Raw genomic sequence first — 20,157 nt, forward strand, 5'->3', positions numbered from 1 at the left:
TGTCACCAAGTCTACTGCTGAACATTCAGCTCAATTACTGTGAACCAAAACTTCTTGATCCACAAACACTTAGCGCAGACAGTTTTGCCGTGGATCACAATTTTTCACTCCTTAAACAAAAACAGAAGTTGCTGGAAAAGCTCAGCAGTTCTGGCAGCATAGACAAAGACAAAATCAGAGTTAATGTTTCAGTTCCAGTGACCCTTCCTTAGAACACCCTTCTGAGGAAGAGTCACCAGGCCTGAAACATTAACTCTTGTTTTCTTCACAAATGCTGCCAGATCTGCTGAGCTTTTCCAGCAACTTCTGTTTTTATTCCTGATTTACAGCATCCACAGTACTTTTGGTTTTCATTCCTTTAACTTTGTGCACATCAACTGTCCTACAATCCTTAATGAGTTTTAACAAAGTATTGTGTTATTCACATTTTTTTACATATAATTTGTTAAAATCACTACCAACTTGCATACTATTATCCGTTAAGAATAGAATAGACCTTAACCACTTTTTACTTAATACCTACTCCTTTCATCGTATTAGAACATAAAATCAATTCCCACTGCACAAGGTGTAGGATAGCAAAAGCAAAACAAAACCCTCTTCCCTTTACTAAACTCTCCATTCACCAAGCTCTTGGGTTTGTACTCAGTTTGAATTGTATTCATTTGTCTTTGGCTGTTCTGAAAAGAATCCGTACGTACACTCAACTAAACTGGAGCTAGAGAAACTAAATTTATCAGCTCACTCTTCGTGTACTCAGGTCTCACAGCACAGTGTGTTCACACTGTTTAAACTACAAGAAAGAATTTTAGACTTCTTACATGGCATTTTCTGGTTATTGCTAGTTGCAGACTAGTTTTGCTTTTTGAGGACAGAATTTAGAACACTGTAGTGAAATAGCTGATGTAGTTCCTTTGTTCAAAAAGGACAGAGCAGGGATAGGCCAGGTAGTCACAGACCAATTAGTTTGGCATCATTGGTAGGGAAATCACTGGGAAAAAAATTGAAGAGCAGGATTTATCAAAACTTGAAAAGGCTGGGATTGATCAAGGATAGTCAGCATGGATTTGTTGGAGGGATATCCTGACTGACTAATTTAATTGAGCTTTTTTTTCAAAAATAGATAAATGAGGATAGTGCAGTTAATAAACTTAATACAGACACCTGTAGGTCTTTGACAAAGCCCCACATGGAAGGTTGGTCCAAAATGTAGAACTCAAGGGATCAAAGGCAAGTTGACAAACTGGATCCTGGTGATGTACAATTGTGACCATTGCTGATTGCACTGGAGAGGGTTCGGGGAGATTCACCATGAGGTTGCCTGGCATGAAAAGTTTCAGTTAGGAGAAAGATTGGATAGGCTGAAATGGTTTTCCTTGGAACACAAGTCTGAGGGGGAAATCTGATTGAGGTATATAAAATTTGAGAGGCATAGACAAGGTTGATTGTGGGAATCTTTTCCCCATGGCAGAGGTTTCTAAGGCTAGAGGGCACACATTGAAGTTGAGGTATAAATGGTTTAGAAGAGATCTGAAAATTTTTCACCGGGGGCAGTAGAAATATGGAACATGCTGCCCAAGAACCTGGCAGGTACACGTGCTACATTTGAGAAGGATCTGGAGGAACACTTAAAATGCCAAGGCATAATAGGCTACGGACCAATTGGATGTAAATGGGTTAATGTAGGTTCGCACTAGTTGTTCAGCAATAGACATGGTGGGCTTTAACGGCCTATTTCAATGCTGCATAATGCTGACTTTAAATTCTTCACTCACCAAACTCTCAGGTTTGCACTTGGTTTCCTCTGCTGTACTTGTTCATTTTCAAATAACAGTCCCATTACTTTTTCAATACCTTGATTAAACCTGCCCCTCCCAGAATGCCAAGTAACATATTCCGGACAAAAATGTCTTGCTACACAAATTTGATTTTCTCATATCATTGTTTGTTTTACCAAATAATTTGAAAATCTGGGCTTATCTCCACACCCTTTTAAAAATAATGGTGTAATATTTGCAATTTCCTAGTTGTCTGGCACCATTCCTAAATCCAAGCATAACTGAAAGATTACAATGTTTCTCTAAGTACAGTTTTCTTTTCTCCGCTCAATATACTTGAATGTACCTCATCCAGTTCTTGTTGACTGTAAGCACAGAGCTTCTCCAATATCTTAACAATGTAAGAACCTTCTTTCATCTGAAGTACCTTCTCTTTTACCATGCTTTGAGTAGCATATTCTTTCTTGGTAAAGACAAAGGGTCGGCATCTACAGTTATAAGTGAGGGTAATTGCTATCTATTCTCCATATTTAAGCAAAAGCTTTTCTACGTATTATTTGGACTTGTTTAATATTTCTCCAATCACCTGATATTGTTCGTTTTAATGGATGAAATATGAATATGGGGAATTGATGCCTTTTAGGGTACTGTCAGATAGCTTTTTATGTCTCTTAGGTTAAATTATAACTAACATTTCTTAACTTTGTAATGACTTTTGACTTCACACTAAAATAGATTAAAATTATGCAAATAAATAATTTTCATTAAATCTTTGATACTCAAAGACTATGTACTGTATTGTTATGAAAATATTTAGAAACTTGACTCATTTGTTTTCAATAAATGTTTTACTCCAAGTGCATTTGTTATGTTTGATTTTCAAAAGATGTGTAATGTGTTCATGTGTGAACATGCTGACATTGACATTGTATAGCAAATTAATGTGTACCAGCAGTTCAATAAGTGTACCTTTTTTAATAAATGTCACAAGTGTAATTAAATTAAAAACATCATGAGGTACATTAATCAAAGCAGGTGCTGAAATGTTTTGCTTCATACAACAAGATCAAAGTGTGCTTCTTTTAATCTGCCTTTACTTCCAATGGAAACACATTAGAGAATGTCGGTTATTCCTTGCCACTACACGTATTTAAAGTTTTAAATCAATGAAAGTAATGTTCCCTTTCCTTCAGTCCTAACCAAATCACCTCCAACATGGAGTCACACTCTAGTATTAAAGCTTTGATTTAAAAATTAGTCTATTTAACTCTTTCTTGGTCATGTGAGACAAAGGTATTCCTGTAGCCCCATAATCCATTTTTTAGAAAAGGGTTTTTACAATGCTTTTCCTTTTTGTCTTGGTCAAACATTAATGAAAATTCTAAAAATTGTGGAAGATCTGAGTTCAATTTAAATTTAACACTTCTCTCTTTTAGGTATCATTGCAACATGAATTAATGATCAATTAAGGTAATGAAGTGCAACCAACTTTAAAATTTCCAAGCTATGGATAATAGGTAGAGAAACACTTTTTTGAGACATTAAGGCGCCTTCTAGGAGGGAATGATTTCTGTATTACTAATAGAGGGATCGAGAGGTTATGCTGCAGCTGTACAAAACACTGGTGTGGTCGCATTTGGAGTACTGCGTACAGTTCTGGTCACCGCATTATAAGAAGGATGTAGAAGTTCTGGAAAGGGTGCAAAGGAGATTTACTAGGATGTTGCCTGGTATGAAGGGAAGGTCTTACGAGGAAAGGCTGAGGGACTTGAGGCTATTTTCGTTAGAGAGAAGAAGGTTGAGAGGTGACTTAATTGAGACATATAAGATAATCAGAGGGTTAGATAGGGTGGATAGGGAGAGCCTTTTTCCTAGGATGGTGACGGCGAGCACGAGGGGGCATAGCTTTAAATTGAGGGGTGAAAGATATAGGACAGATGTCAGAGGTAGTTTCTTTACGCAGAGAGTAGTAAGGGAATGGAATGCTTTGCCTGCAACGGTAGTAGATTCGCCAACTTTAGGTACATTTAAGTCGTCATTGGACAAGCATATGGACGTACATGGAATAGTGTAGGTTAGATGGGCTTCAGATTGGTATGACAGGTCAGCACAACATCGAGGGCCGAAGGGCCTGTACTGTGCTGTAATGTTCTATGTTCTATATCTCCTGAGATGTTGATCTGAGCTCAGAAACTGCCTGCGATAGGAAACATGAGTACTTCAACAAATGTTATGCCTTGAGGCATCAAGCCTTATCTACCTACTGTAATATTCATTGTATGAACCATTAATGATCCCTAATCTGTTTACTGAACAGTTGTGCATAAACTATTTGCATGAATCAATTAAAATTCTGCTTAATAGAAGTATCGACAAATCGCAGATTATCTTGATTTAATCGTCTGGTTGTAATATTTTCCAACAGTAAATATATGCATGAAGCATTGAGTTAGTTGAGTAAATTGCTGAATACAAGTCAACCCGATGTTATCACCATTGGAAACCTTAAAAAACATTTGTTGTTGTTTCCAAGAATACCCTTAACACAAAAACAAAAGCATAAGTATTTTGTTGAGTACTGCTTTCACTAAGGCAAGTAGTTTTATTATTTTAACTAACTGAAGATACCTTGTGTTGATCATAGCACTGACTTTAGGTCAAGGGCAGTAGATATGTGTGAACATCACCACATGCAAACACCCCTCCAAGTCACACAATCCTGGTTTGGCTTTATACCATTGTTCCTTTAATGCTGCAAGGACAGAACTCCCTTCTAAAGCATGCTGTGGGCTTATTTAAAGTATATGAACTAAGACAGCCCACACCACCTTCTCAAGAGTGATTAAGAGGACAATAAATGCTGGCCTAGCCAGTGGTCCCCACACCCATGAGTGAATAAAAATGGTCTATCAAGCAACTTTCCATTGAACTGCAGCACAGAAATTTTTCATACTGTGATTTTAAAGTAGAACAAAAGCATTAAGTTCATTGCAAGTATCCAACTTCCTTTAAAGTTGGCCTCTGTTAAACGTATGATATAATGTCAAGAAAAATATACAAATATTGACTTAGGATAACATTTTTCCATTTTAGAAAAAAAACTCTTCCAGCTTTTTGCTAGTCCTCATACAAGGAACATGTGCACATAAAAACACAGACTGGAAACATCAAATCATGCATGCATGAGAGGATCAAGAGATTGATGTTAAACAGAATTTGTATTTTCCTTATTTAAAAAATACACGTAATCACACTTTAGCCCAGATATTTGAATGAAAAGGATGCTAGAACTGGCCTAAAGTATGAATGCAGTAAAGTGAAACCGAACTACCTCTACTGAAATCTCATATCTGTTCAGTTAACTTTGAAGAAAAATTCCAAAAACCCAAATTGTCCAAATAGTTTTGGGATGAAATATTCTGAATTTCTGCCACACAATGCACCCACTGTGTTTTAAATTGCAAATACTCATTCTGACACACAATAACTAAAGCATGGACAGTGTTCATTAGTTAATTTATATGTAATTCCATTAAATGTTAATGATAACAATTGCACTCAAAGAGTTAACATCGTCTCCTGACACAATTTAAAATTCTGTGTTCTCTCACTTATGGTGGTATTAATCACAAATGAATATACAAAATACTTATATTTTTCTTAATCTTTCAAATCATAACCATTTTGTATTCTATTTTGCTTGATAAATAAAATAGGCTTTAACAGTGCTCTTGTAATTCGCAAGGCCACAAACTTTCCCAAGGAAACAGAATTGTGGACAAATAATTATTTTCTAGCCCAATTAATAGACTTTTGCCTGGCACTTCACAGCAAGTTTATTCACCAACACAGATTCAGAGCATTGGTAGCCTCAAGTTGCCAGAGTTCAATGGGGTAAGAATGGCTCTGGCACATCTAAATTGAATCAAAGGTTAGCAAGCAAAACTGCAACTGAATAATGTGCTATTTTTAAAGAAATAGTTTAGGTATTGTCAATGTATACATCCACAAAACTGAAAGGTAAGATAAATAAATGCAGAGATTTGTCAATGATGTAAAAAAGATTAAGGCGGATCCGAAATAAAGTGTTCCTATGGCAGATATTGGTTGGATTATCATCAGCGAAGAACTGATAAAGCAAATAAGAAAAGCAAACACAGTATTTGAAAGGAGAGTGGTTGCTAACATAAATGGAAATCAGATGTCTTCTAAGCATATACAGTATAGGATCACAGAAGCACAGCATGGAAGCAGACAATCCAAATCATCCATGTCAACCAGATATTCCAAATTAATCTAGCTCCATTTACCAGCATGTGGCTTATCTCTCTCTGAACCCTTCCTATTCACATCCAGAGATGATGGCAACTGCAGATGCTGGAGAATCCAAGATAACAAAGTGTGAACCCGCTTGAACACAGTAGGCCAAGCAGCATCTTAGGAGCACAAAAGCTGACGTTTCGGGCCTAGACCCTTCATCAGAGAGGGGGATGGGGAGAGGGTTCTGGAATAAATAGGGAGAGAGGGGGAGGCGGACCGAAGATGGAGAGAAAAGAAGATAGGTAGAGAGGAGAGTATAGGTGAGGAGGTAGGGAGGGGATAGGTCAGTCCAGGGAAGACGGACAGGTCAAGGAGGCGGGATGAGGTGGTAGGTAGGAAATGGAGGTGCGGCTTGAGGTGGGAGGAAGGGATGGGTGAGAGGAAGAACAGGTTAGGGAAGTGGAGACAGGCTGGGCTGGTTTTGGGATGCAGTGGGGGGAGGGGAGGAGAGGAGCTGGGCTGGTTTTGTGATGCAGTGGGGGGAGGGGAAGAACTGGGCTCCCCTCCCCCCACTGCATCACAAAACCTGCTCAGCCTGTCTCTGCTTCCCTAACCTGTTCTTCATCTCACCCATCCCTTCCTCCCACCTCAAGCCGCACCTCCATTTCCTACCTACCACCTCATCCCGCCTCCTTGACCTGTCTGTCTTCCCTGGACTGACCTATCCCCTCCCTACCTCTAACCTATACTCTCCTCTCTACCTATCTTCTTTTCTCTCCATCTTCGGTCCACCTCCCCCTCTCTCCCTATTTATTCCAGTTCCCTCTCCCCAGCCCCCTCTCTGATGAAGGGTCTAGTCCCAAAATGTCAGCTTTTATGCTCCTAAGATGCTGCTTGGCCTCCTATTCACATCCAGATGCCTTTTAAAATGCTGTAATTGTACCAGCCTCCACCACTTCCTCTGCCAGTTCATGCCATACATGCACCACCCTCTGCATGAAAAAGTTACCGCTTAGGTCCCTTTTAAATCTCTCCCCTGTCACCTCAAACCTATGCTCTCTAGTTTTGGACACCCCTACCTCAGGAAAAAGACCTAGGCTATTCACCCTATATATGCCACTCATGATTCTACAAACTTCTTTAAGATAAGTCCTCAGCCTCTGACACAATAGGGAAAATAGACCATGCTTATTCAGCCTCCCCCTATAGCTCAAACTCTCCAGCCCTGGCAACATTCTCATAATTTTTTTCCGAACTCTATTAAGCTTAACAACATCTTCCTGACAGCAGGGAGACCAAAACTGAATGCAGTATTCCGAAAGTGGCCTAACCAATGTCTTGTACAGCTACAATATGGCCAACCAATTTCTATGTTCAATGTACTGTCAAATAAAGGCAGGTGTACCAAACACCTTCTTCACTATGTGTGACTCTACCTTCAAGGAACAATGAGCCTACGCTCCAAGGACTCTTTGTTCAGCAACACTCCCCAAGACCTTAATGTTAAGTGTATAAGTCCTGGCCTGATTTGCCCTACGAAAATGTAGCACCTCATATTTATCAAGATTAAACACGATCCATTACTCCTTGACCCATTGGCCCATCTGACCAAGGTCCTGCTGTACTCTGAGATAACCTTCTTTGCCACACCACCAATGTAGGTGTCATCTGCAAATTTACTAACCATACCTCCGATATTCATATTCACATCATTCACGTAAATGACTAAAAATGACTCCTGCACAAATCCCTGCAGTGCACTACTGGTCACAGGCCTGTAGCTTGAAAAACAACCCTCCAGCAGGACCCTCTGTCTCCTATCTTGTAGGCAATTTTCTATCCAATGGCTAGTTTTCCATGTATTCTATGTGATCTGTGTTAATCAGTCTACCATGGAGAACCTTTTCGAATGCCTGACTGAAGTCCATTTAGGTACCATCCACCATCACTCTGCCTTCATCAGTCTTCCTCATGGCTTCAAAAACTTCAATCAAGTTGGTGAGACTCTATTTTCCACGCACAAAGCCATGTTGACTATGCACAATCAGTCTTTGCCTTTCCAAATACAATGAAAATCCTGTCCCTCAGAATTCCCTCCCACAACTTGCCCGTCACTGATGTCAGGCTCACTGGTCTATTGTTCCCTGGCCTTTCCTTACCACCTTTCTTAAATAATGGCACACTTGCCAACCTCTAGTCTTCTGGCACCTTCCATGGCTATCAATAATGGAAATATCTCTGCAAGGGGCCCAGCAATCACTTCCCTAGTTTCACACAAAATTCTCAGTACACCTGATCCAGTCCCAGGGATTTATTCACCTTTAAACATTTTAATACATCTAGCACATCCTTCTCTGTAATATGAACACTTTTCCCCCAAGTTCTCTAGCTTCCATATCCTTCTCCACTGTAAATGCTAATGCAAAATACTTGTTTAATAACTCACCCATCTCCTGCCATGCCACACATAGATGACATTGCTGATCTTTAAAGGGCCCTGTTCTCTCCCTAGCTATTCTTTTGTCCTTAGTGTATTTGTAGCAACCCTTTGGATTCTCCTTAACCCTTTTTGCCAAAGCTATATCACGTCCCCTTTCTGCCCTCCTTACTTCCCTCTTAAGTATACTCCTATTGCCTTTATACTCTTCTAGGGAGTCACACAATTCCTGCTGTCTATACTCGATATATGCTTTTTTCTTTTTCTTGACCAGAGCCATATTTTTTCTAGTCATCCAATATTCCCAACATTTACCAGCCTTTTCCTTCATCCTAACATGGGCTTACTGTCCCTGAACTCTCATTATTGTATTTTTGAAGGCTTCCCACTTTCCACCTATCCCTTTACCTGCAAATATCTGCCCCCAAACAACTTTTGAAAGTTCTTGCTTAGTACCATCAAAATTGACCTTCCTCTAATTTAGAACTTCAACTTTTAGATCAAGTCTATAGTTTTCCATAACTACTTTAAAGCTAACAAAATTATGATCACTTGTCACAAAGTTCTCCCCACTGACACCTCAGTCATTTGCCCTGCCTTATTTCCTAAGAGAAGGTCACATTTTTCTCCTTTTCTAGTAAGTACATCCACATGCTGAAAAAGAAGATTTTCTTGTACACACTTAACAAATTCTTCTGCATCTGATTCCTTAACACTACGGCAGTCCCAGTCTATGAATGAATTAATTAGCTTTATTGTCACTTGCTCTTGAATGACTGCTTTGAAAAGTTTGTAATGTTGCCACTTGTGATGCCATCTTAGGTACAAGATATCAAGGCACAGGTCCAAATTAATGTCTATGATTAGAAAGTTAAAATCCCCTACCATTACCACCCTATTATTCTTATAGATAACTGAGAACTTCTCACAGATTTGTTTCTCAATTTTCCACTGACTATTGGGGGTCCATTGTACAATCCCTTTCTTAGCTCTCAGATTCACTCGAAGAACTTCACTGGACTTACTGTCTGGAAAATCCTCTCTAAGTATAGCTGTAATGTTATCCCTCATCACGAGTGCCATTCCCCCTCCTCTCTTGACCCGCATTCTATCTTTCTTATGGTATTTATACCCTGAAACATTAAGCTGCCAGTCCTTTCCATCCCTGAGCCACATCTATGTATTAGCAATGATATCCCAGACCCATATTCCCTCTATGCCCTAAGCTCATCTGGTTTACTAATCAAGCTTCTTGCCTTGAAATAAATGCAGTTTAATTTGCCCGAGCCTGCCTTGACTAGCGAGTTTTGAGAAGATTTGTAGCTCAGGTTAAGGTTCTGGATGTGAGTTTGCTCACTGAGCTGGAAGGTTAGTTTTTAGACGTTTCGTCACCATTCTAGGTAACATCATCAGTGAGCCTCCGACGAAGCGCTGGTGTTATGTCCCACTTTCTATTTATCTGGTTAGGTTTCCTTGGGTTGGTGGTGTCATTTCCTGTTCTTTTTCTCAGGGGATGGTAGATTGGCTCCAAATCAATGTGTTTGTTGATGGAGTTCCGGTTGGAATGCCATTCTTCTAGGAATTCTCGTGCATGTCTCTGTTTGGCTTGTCCTAGGATGGATGTGTTGTCCCAATCAAAGTAGTGTCCTTCCTTATCTGTATATAAGGATACGAGTGATAGTGGGTCATGTCGTTTTGTGGCTAGTTGATGTTCATGTATTCTGGTGGCTAGCTTTCTGCCTGTTTGTCCAATGTAGTGTTTGTCACAGTTCTTGCAAGGTATTTTGTAGATGACGATCGTTTTATTTGTTGTCTATAGGGTCTTTTAAGTTCATTAGATGTTGTTTTAGTGTGTTGGTGGGTTTGTGGGCTACCCTGATGCCAAGAGGTCCGAGTAGTCTGGCAGTCATTTCGGAAATGTCTTTGATGTAGGGGAGAGTGGTTATGGTTTCTGAGCCCGTTTTGTCTGTTTGTTTGGGTTTGTTGCTGAGAAATCGGCGGACTGTGTTCATAGGGTACCCATTCTTTTTGAATACGCTGTATAGGTGATTTTCCTCTGCTCTGCGTAGTTCCTTTGTGCTGCAGTGTGTGGTGGCTCATTGGAATAATGTTCTAATGCAGCTTTGTTTGTGAGTGTTGGGATGGTTGCTCCTGTAGTTCAGTATTTGGTCCGTATGTGTTGTTTTCCTGCAGACGCTGGTTTGAAGTTCCCCATTGGCTGTTCGCTCTACTATTTGCCTTGACTATTTGGCTTGCTGCTATTCCCGACTGCACCAGCCTCAGACTGATCATTTTCTCACTATCTCTCTGGGCTTTCCCTACCCACCTTACTAGTTTAAATCCATCTGGGTTGATCCAGCAATTCTCCCTGCCTGGATAATAGTCCCCTTTTAATTTAGGTGCACCCTGTCCTTCTTATACATGCCCCGAAAAGATTCCGATGATCCAAAAGTGTGTATTCGTTTCCCCTGTGCCAGCGTGTCAGCCACACATTCATCTGCTCTATTTTCCTATTCCTATTTTCACTAGCATGTAGCACCAGGAATACTCCAGATATTACAACCCTTGGGGACCCACCTTTTAACCTCAGGACTAATTTCCTATCTTCTCTCCTCAGAATCTTGTCCTTTTCTCTTCCTATGTCATTTGTTCCAATGAATACAATGATTTCTTGCTGGTCTCTTTCCTATTTGAGAATACTCTGCATCCTCTCTGAGACATTCTTGACCCTGCCACCTGAGAGGTAACACACCATTTTGATATCTCATTTCAGGCCACAGAAATGTCTATCTCTCACTAGACAGTCCCCTGTCACAATCAATCTCTTGGAACCCGGTGTGCCTTTCGTTACAGTAGAGCCAGTCTCAGTACCAGAAATAACAAGGGCTGGATGAACACAGCAGGCCAAGCAGCATCAGAGGAGCAGAAAGGCTGATGTTTCGGGCCTAGACCCTTCTTCAGAAATGGCCTGAAACATCAGCCTTCCTGCTCCTCTGATGTTGCTTGGCCTGCTGTGTCATTGAGCTCTATTCCTTGTTATCTCAGATTCTCCAACATCTGCAGTTCCTACGATCTCAGTACCAGAAACGTGGTTGTCAGTGCTACATTCCCCCGAGAATCCATCACCCCCTAAATTTTGCAAAACAGCATTGTTATTTGTGATGGGCATAGCCACAGAAGACTCCTATACTAACTGCCTATTTACCCAACTGTATCTTTTTTTTCTACCTTCCTGAACCTGGTACCCATCACATCACAAGCTCCTGTAAATTTCTTATTGCCTCTAACTGCCATTCCAACCTACCCAAGTAATTTGACAGGGTTTGAAACAAAAAAATCATGTTCTTGCTATCCCTGGGTTGTTCAATAATGTCCTTTTTAAGAAAGGACATTACCTGGTCTTGTCTACGTGTGATTCCAGACTCTCAGCAAACCGATTGCCCCACAGAACAAGTAATTGCCAGTTAAGAATGGACAAGTAATGCTGGCCTAGCCAGTGACCAGCTTTTGGTTGAAGGGTCTAGGCCCGAAACTTCAGCTTTTGTGCTCCTAAGATGCTGCTTGGCCTGCTGTGTTCATCCAGCTCCACACTTTGTTATCCTAGACCAGCTTTTGGTTTCCAGGTTTATCTTCACACCCTTTTTTGAACAATGGATATAGTGTTTCCAACTCTCTAGCAACATCAGTAACATTGAAATTCTCCCTAATTTCCTACAACTTGCCGGAAGAGCGCATCACTCTACTAAATGCCTTCTTTGCACCTTAGTCTACAGATCCAGAAGATAGCACAGTCTTACCGCTCTAAAAACACTGCTCTCAGGTAACTTGGTACCTATGATTTTTATTTTAAAAAAGTCAAATCTAGAGACAGATCTCAATAAAACATGTAAACAAAAATTACCCTCATCACCATTATATATTTACAAACAGAGTATGTTTAGACTTAATAAAACATTTAGCTGTTCCCCTGCTGTGAGGAGCTCCTAATACTGAGTTTCTCCAAGCTCAGCTGTGAATTTCATTGTTTGCTTATTTTTGCTTATTTTTCTTACACCTAACTCCAATGATCAGATATACTTGAAACTAAACAACACAGGCAGTCAGCTGTGCAGGTTCACTACTCCTGTTTTTCACCTCCCACATGTTTTAAAGTACTTGTTTTAATCCTATTTTCCAAATTTCCAAAATAATGTAGCAGTTTATAAAACAGTAATTACTGCTTCAGAAAAAAATTCAGGAAATCAGCTCCAACACTGAAAATAATCCTCAAAAAAGGAACAATTCTTACAGCCACAATTTTCTCCCATCTTCCATCTTGGATTACCCAGAATCCATATACATAGGGAAAACTGATATCAGGAAGCATAGGTCTAAATAGATTCTAAAAAAGAGATTTTAAAAAATACGGAGGGATATAGCTAAGGTGTTAAATAAATCCATTGCATTTGTCTTCCAAGGAAGATTTCTGCTGAGATTAAGGTAAAATCAGAGATAGTTCAAACACTTCAAAGGTTTAGAATGAGAGATCCCTTCCCTGTCCCCCATTTCCGACGAAGGTTCCCAACCGAAAACATTAACTTTCCAGCTCCTTTGTTGCTGCCTGGCCTGATGAAACAGTAATTTTCATTTAAATGACCTCCTATCAATTAGACCTGTGTTCTTCAGCTCCCCGAACCCAACAGTAACATGAGCATCCCTAAAAGATTTTTTACAGTCTTAAAGTATTTCTCTCTGTTTTTCTCAATCACCAACAACAGAGTTCCATTTTCTACATTTTTCTTCAACAGATAAAAACAAATCACCAATTAAAAAAAAAGACACATTACCAGTAGTCCAAACATATTCATCATTTGCCACTTTACAAATTTCAAGTTTCTGGAACTCTGCACAGACTTTCCAGATTCCAGCTCAGTCTTGCTGATGTGGTTGCAACTCCCAACAAGTCAACTGAAATCTCAACCAAGGATTCCCCATCATAATGGTTGACAGGGTCCTTAGCCACATCTGACCCATTTCCCACAGATTTGTCCTCATTCTTTCTCTTGCCTCCAACAACACCGATAAGGTCCCCCGTTCCACCCTTACCACTCCTCCAGGATCTGCAAAGGATCATAAGTTGCTATTTCAGCTACCTCCAGTGAGATACCATTTATTGGACAGATATTTCTCTCCCCTCCCTTGTCAGTATTTTGTAGGGACTGTCCCCTCTGGGACATGCTGAACATTCCCAACACATCTTCACAATTTCCCATGCAATCACAGAAGATCCAATACTTGCCTATTTACCACCCCGCCTTTCTCATTATCCAAGTCTCCAGACATACCTTTCAGGTGAAGTGGTGATTTACCTGCACTTTGCTCAATCTAGACTACCATATGCACTGCTTACGAAGTAGTCAGTGACCGCCTTACAGAACACATATTTTGGCAATAAAAATGACTCGAGCTTCCAGTTGCCTGCCACTTCAGCACAAATCTATGTCCCCTGGCAAATATGCTTGTCTTGGGCCTACTGCAGTGCGCCAGTGAGTCTCAGCACAAGATGGAATAACTGCACCTCATTTTCTGTTTGGAGACCCTGTTGCCTTCAGGACTTAATAGCGAGATCAATAATTTTAGAAAGGGAACATTTTTCTACTTTACCCAACCCTACAACCTAGGTCTGCCTTCAGCACAGCCAACTTGTTTTCACCTATTTACAGGCACCAATATCAGCTTTTTGTTCTCCCTGGTACACTATCATCCATCCCTTTGTCCGCCTGTCAATATCTTTCTCTCGTTCAGTATGTACCACATTGCCCTAGCTGCTATCAGTTCTGAAGACAGGTCATTGGACCAGAAATATTTACTCTGTTTTCTCTCTATAGATGCTACCAGACCTGCTAATTTCTCTTGCAACTTTTGTTTCTTTTAACATTAAAGTGATCTGCTGACAGTTAGCCCAAAACCCCAGTAAAGAGACTGGCTCAACTAATAAAGTCTAAAATATCCATTCAGCAAAACACATCTAGTGAAAAATAGTCATTAATTTTATTTTGCATTCCCACTCATTTGTTCAATAGTTTTTTTTTATTTTTCTGTATATTCTTCTGTTATGCTGCAGCTGTACAAAACTTTGGTGTGGCCGCACTTGGAGTATTGTGTACAGTTCTGGTCACCACATTATAAGAAGGATGTGGAAGCTTTGGAAAGGGTGCAGAGGAGATTTACTAGGATGTTGTCTGGTATGGAGGGAAGGTCTTACGAGGAAAGGCTGAGGGACTGGAGGCTGTTTTTGTTAGAGAGAAGAAGGTTGCGAGGTGACTTAATTGAAACATATAAAATAATCAGAGGGTTAGATAGGGTGGATAGGGAGATCCTTTTTCCTAGGATGGTGACGGCGAGCACGAGGGGGCATAGCTTTACATTGAGGGTGAAAGATATAGGACAGATGTCAGAGATGGTTGCTTTACTCAGAGAGTAGTAAGGGAATGGAACGCTTAGCCTGCAACGGTAGTAGATTCGCCATCTTTAGGTGCATTTAAGTCGTCATTGGATAAGCATATGGACGAACATGGAATAGTGTAGGTTAGATGGGCTTCAGATTGGTATGACAGGTCGGCACAACATCTAGGGCCGAAGGGCCTGTACTGTACTGTGCTGTAATGTTCTATGTTGGTGGAGAGGAAGAAGAGAAGATTGAGGTTGTACAAAATTTCACAATATATCACAGAGTCTGTAACTAAAAAGAAATTGACCACCACAGTATTAGACTTTGAATCATGAATGGAAAAGACAAAGTGGCATGGCCCATTGCATGTCACATAATGACATAACTGATTATGCACTGAACCATAAGAGAATCCCTAGTTATAGACCAACAACAATTTGCAAGGTACATTCTCAGCAATCTTCTCACATTAGGTGGATACTCTTTCAATAAAAGTTCTACCTTGGCAATACCTCAGTACAACTAATGCCATGTAATTTACTCAATAACAAATGAAAATATGCTAAGCCGATTTGTGATGATTCTGCCCTTTAACTTCAGGGTCCTTCGGAATACTTCATAACTCACAGATTTCGTTCAGAACACGTGGATTCCAATGTAAACCTTTAGTCTCAGATTTATTCAGGACCTGTCAGATGTATTCAGTCCCATTTTACATCCACTCAGTAATTAGCTTCCTGCTAAATTTAAAATCCTGATCCTCATTTTTATTTCTTTCCATTGGCATATTTTTGTAATATCTTCAGTTTTTCGGATTCTAGTTCTAATGCCTATCCCCATTCGGGCCCCAAAGCTGCATATGTGGGGCGGTGGGGGGCCCAGAAGTTGTCTACTGTTCACTCCCTCTTATAAAAGTCGATCAGCTTAAGGCCTTCCCACAGTGATCATTGGTTGACAGTGGCTTAAACAGACTGGGAGTGAGACCTCTGCCCCTTTGGCCAGGAAGTCCTAAAAGCTGATTTGCCATTCTCACATGAGCAGCTTGGTTCAATTAGCTTGTTAAAAAAGTCAATTCCCACCTGCCTTTGTTTTGTCATGTTAGGCAAGCTATCCCTTTCAGCAAATGGGTAACCAACATTGGTATCAAGTTCCTGACTCAACATTAGGGATAGTCAGCATGGTTTTGGGTAAGGAAAATTGTGTCTCACAAACTCATTGAATTTTTTGAGGAAGTAACCAAGAAGATTGATATTGGTAGAACAAAAGATGTTGTTTACTTGGACTTTAGTACAGCCTTTGACAGGGTTCCACATGGTAGGCTAATTAGTAAATGTAGAGCACATGGGATTCAGTCAGAAGTCACATTGGCACCAAGTTATAGTCCAACAGGTTTAGTTGAAATCACAAGCTTTCAGAGTATAGCCCCTTTGTCAGGTGAAGTGAGAGACAGCACACAGACACAAAAATTATAGGCAAAGTTATCAAGGGCAGAAAGATCAAAAGGCTATCCAAATGATGTGAGTGGACCATCAAATAATAAGTCTCTGCAGGTGATCAAAAGTGTCAGACGGCAAATGGGATTCTGAGTGAGCTTGTTAATTGGATATAATTGGGTAATGACAGGAGACAGAGACTAATAATGTTTTTCGGACTGGAGGCCTGTAAAAGCAGTGTGTTCCACAAGGATTTTTACTGGGTCCACTTTTGTTTGTCATTTTCCTAGATGAGAATATAGAAAGCATACCTAGTAAGTTTGTGGATGAAACCAAGATTGGCAGTGTAGTGGACAGTGAAGAAGGTTTTCTAAGGTTACAAAGAGATCTGGATCAATTGGATCAATGGTCTGAAGAGTGGCAGATGGAGTTTAATTTGGATTAATACAAGGTATTGCATTTTGGGTAAAGCAAACAAAGGCAAGGCTTTTATAATAACAATTAATGCCTTGAGTAGTGTTGCAGAACACAGACTTAGAGGTTCAGGTATGTAATTCTTTGAAGTTTGCATCACTTACAGATAGTGTTGTTAAGAAGGCATGTAACACGCTTGCCTCCATTGATCAGTCCTTGGAGTATAAGAGTTGGGATGTTATATTGAGGTAATACAGGATGTTGCTGAGGACTGTTCTGGACTACTATCCCCAGTTCTGCTCTCCCTGCATCAGGAAAGATATCAGTACATAGAACATAGAACAATACAGCGCAGAACAGGCCCTTTGCCCTCGATGCTGCACCAACCTGTGAACTACTCTAAGCCCCTCCCCCTACACTATCTCATCATTATCCAGTAAGCTGGAGATAGTTCAGAAGAGATTTACTAGAATGTTTCTGGGAATGGAAGCTATAAGCAGAGACTAGGTAGGCTGGGGCTTTCTTCACTGGACCTTTCTTCACTGGAGCATAGAAGGTTAAGAGGTGACCTTAGAGAGGGTTATAAAATCATGAGATAAAGATAAGATATCTTTCCCCTAGCGTAGGGAATTTCAAGACTGGGGGCATATTTTTAAGGAGATTGGAGAAGGATTTTAAAAAAACATGACCTCCTCCACAATAATACTTAACAAGGGGCCCCACAAGGTTGCATATTCGGCCCCCAATTACACTCCTTATAAACTCAGACTGTATAACCAAATTCTGCCCCAACTATATTTACCAATTTGTGATGATACCACCACTGTGGGTCAGATCGCGACAAGACCGCATACAAGAAAGAGTTTCCGTGTTTAGTGGCATGGTGTGAGGACAACATCTCTCCAACAACATCAGCAAAATGAAAGAGCTAATCATTGTCTTCAGAAAATGGAATGGAGCACATACCCCTGTCTGCATCAATACTGCTAAGGTGGAGATAGTTGAGAGTGTTAAGTTCCTGGGAGTGATGACCACCAACAATTTGACCTGGTCTGCCCATGTCAACACAATGGTCAAGAAAGCACAATTCCTCTACTTCCTTGGAAGGCTAAGGAAATTCAGTATGTCCACAAAGACTCATATCAATTTTTATAGATGCACACAGCATGGTATGGCAACTTCTCTTCCCAAGATTGCAGGAAACAACAAAGAGTTGTGACAGCCCAATCCATTAATCATTTCAGCCTGCCATTGACTGACTCCATTTATACTTCCCACTGCCTCAGGAAAGCAACCAACATAACTAAAGATGCTTCCCACCCTGGTCATACTCTCTTCAACCCTCTTCCATCAAGCCACAGATACAAAAGTTTGAATTCATGTACGAATAGATTCAAGAACAGTTTCTTCCCCACTGTTATCAGACTTCTGAACAGATCTCTCAAATGTTAATATTGAACTCTCGCTTTGCAACTTCTCAGTGACTATAACACTGTACTCTGCACTTTCTCCTGCTATCATGTGCAGTATGATCTGCCTGTATGGAACACAAAACAATAGCTTTCACTGTATCTTGGTACATATGAGAACAATAAATCAAACTCAAATTTCCTGTAACATCCTTGAAAATCTTTTCTTCACTCTCTCCAATTTAACAATAATCTTCTTATAGCTGAGCGACCGGAACTGTACACAGTATTCCAAAGGTGGCCTCACCAACATCCTTTCTACTGCAACATGAGGGCCCAACTCCTATACTCAATGGTCTATGCACTTAGGGCAAGCATGCCAAACACCTTCTTTAACAACCATGTCTACCTATGATACCACTTTCAAGGAGCTATGTAACTGAACCCTCAGGCCTCTTTTTCTACACACTCTCCAGGACCCTACCATTAACTATGTAAGTCCTGCCCTTGTTGGTCTTACTAAAATGCAACACCTCACATTTATCTAAATTAATTTTCAGCTTAAACCAACTGTTTTAAAGTTGGAGTTTCAGGGATGTGCTCATATCAATGGATTCATCCAGGTGACTGTCTGGAGGGGGAGGCAGGAGTCTTCTATGGCTATTCCCTCTCAAGTAAAGAACAACAAACAGTATAACACAGGAACAGGCCCTTCAGCCCACAAAGCCTGCATCAAAGCATGACGCCTTTCTAGGCAAAAATCCTTTTATCTCTATAAGGCCCAACTCCCTCAATTGTCTGTTGATTCACATATTCATCAAGGTGTCTCTTAATAGTTGCTACTGTATCTGCCTCTACCAATTCCTTTGGCAGTGCATTCCAGGCACCATCTGTGTAAAAAACCTGGCTCTCACATCTCTTTAAAGTTTCATTCTTTTACCTTAAATCTGCATTGCCTATTAATAGACATTTCTATCCTGGGAAAAAGATTTGGACTATCCATTCCATCCAGCCTATTATAATCTTGTAAGATTCTATCAGGTCACCCCTCTGCCTCTGATGTTCTTTCCTCATAGCTAACACCTGCCAAACTAGGCAACATCTTGGTAAACCTTTTATTTCAAACCCTCTCCAAAGTCTCCACATCTTTCTGGTAGTGTGGTGAACAGAACTGTATGTAATATTCCAAATGTGGCTGAATGAAAGTTTTATACAGCTGTAACATGACTTGCCAATTTTTGCACTCTATACTGTGAGCAATGATGGCAAGCATATGCCTTCTTGATCTCCTTAGCCACTTGTATTACCACTTTCAAGGCACTGTGGATCTGTGGGCCTAGATTTCTCTGTACATTAATGCTTCTGAGGGTTCTGCATTTACCACATATTTCCCTTGTACATTAGACCTTCCAAAGTAAATGACTTTGGATTTTTCCAGATTAACTTCCATCTGCCATTTCTCCATACAAATCCGCAGCTAATTTTATATCCTGCTGTATCAACTGGCAATCCCCCTCGCTAACTGCAGCCCCCCTAGTCTTTGTGTCATCCTTAGGCAAACTTCATTTGTTTTCACATGAACATTGGAGGCAGAGGGGTCACCTGATAAAAGTTTACAAAATTACAATAGGCAGATCTCCAGTCAGAAGAAAACATACTTCCACCACTACTTTCTTCCACGACCAAGCCAATTCCATATCTAAATCGTACTAGCTCACTGTGGATCCCATGTGACTTCACCTTCTGTATCAGCCTGCCATGAGGGGCCTTGTCAAAGGCTTTGCTGAAGTTCATGTCAACATCCACTGCTCTGCCCTCATCTATGTCATTTCCTCAAAACATTCAATCAAATTTACAAAACACGACATCCCCCAAACAAAGCTATGTTGCCTATTGCAAATAAGCCCGTATTTTTCCAAATGTGAGTAATTCCTATTCTTAAAATCTTCTTCAATAATTTCCCTAACAATGGCATAAGGCTGACTGGTTTGAAATT

The sequence above is a fragment of the Stegostoma tigrinum genome, chromosome 5, assembly GCF_030684315.1.
Source record: "Stegostoma tigrinum isolate sSteTig4 chromosome 5, sSteTig4.hap1, whole genome shotgun sequence".
NCBI classification, from domain to species: Eukaryota; Metazoa; Chordata; class Chondrichthyes; order Orectolobiformes; family Stegostomatidae; genus Stegostoma; species Stegostoma tigrinum.